The sequence below is a fragment of the Apaloderma vittatum genome, unplaced genomic scaffold (genome assembly GCF_000703405.1).
Source record: "Apaloderma vittatum isolate BGI_N311 unplaced genomic scaffold, ASM70340v1 scaffold515, whole genome shotgun sequence".
NCBI lineage: Eukaryota > Metazoa > Chordata > Aves > Trogoniformes > Trogonidae > Apaloderma > Apaloderma vittatum.
Window position 1 is genome coordinate 7,123 of NW_009717458.1, and position 246 is coordinate 7,368.

Here is a 246-nt window from a genome sequence, read left to right on the forward strand (position 1 = left end):
TTCTTTTTCCTTCTCCTCTCTCCTCTTTCACATCTCCCTTCTTCCTTCCCTGAAGCTGTCACATGAATGCTCCCTGCCCTGGGAGATGCACGGGAGAGCTTCAGACCCAGCCCAGGCGCAGGTCTGGAGATCACAGCAGCCCGTGCTCCCCCTTGCACCCCGGGCCAGGGCGGGGGCCAAATGAGCTGGCTGGGCTCTGCCCTGCTTGCTCTGACTAACAGACGCTGGTCTCTGAGGCTTGGCGTC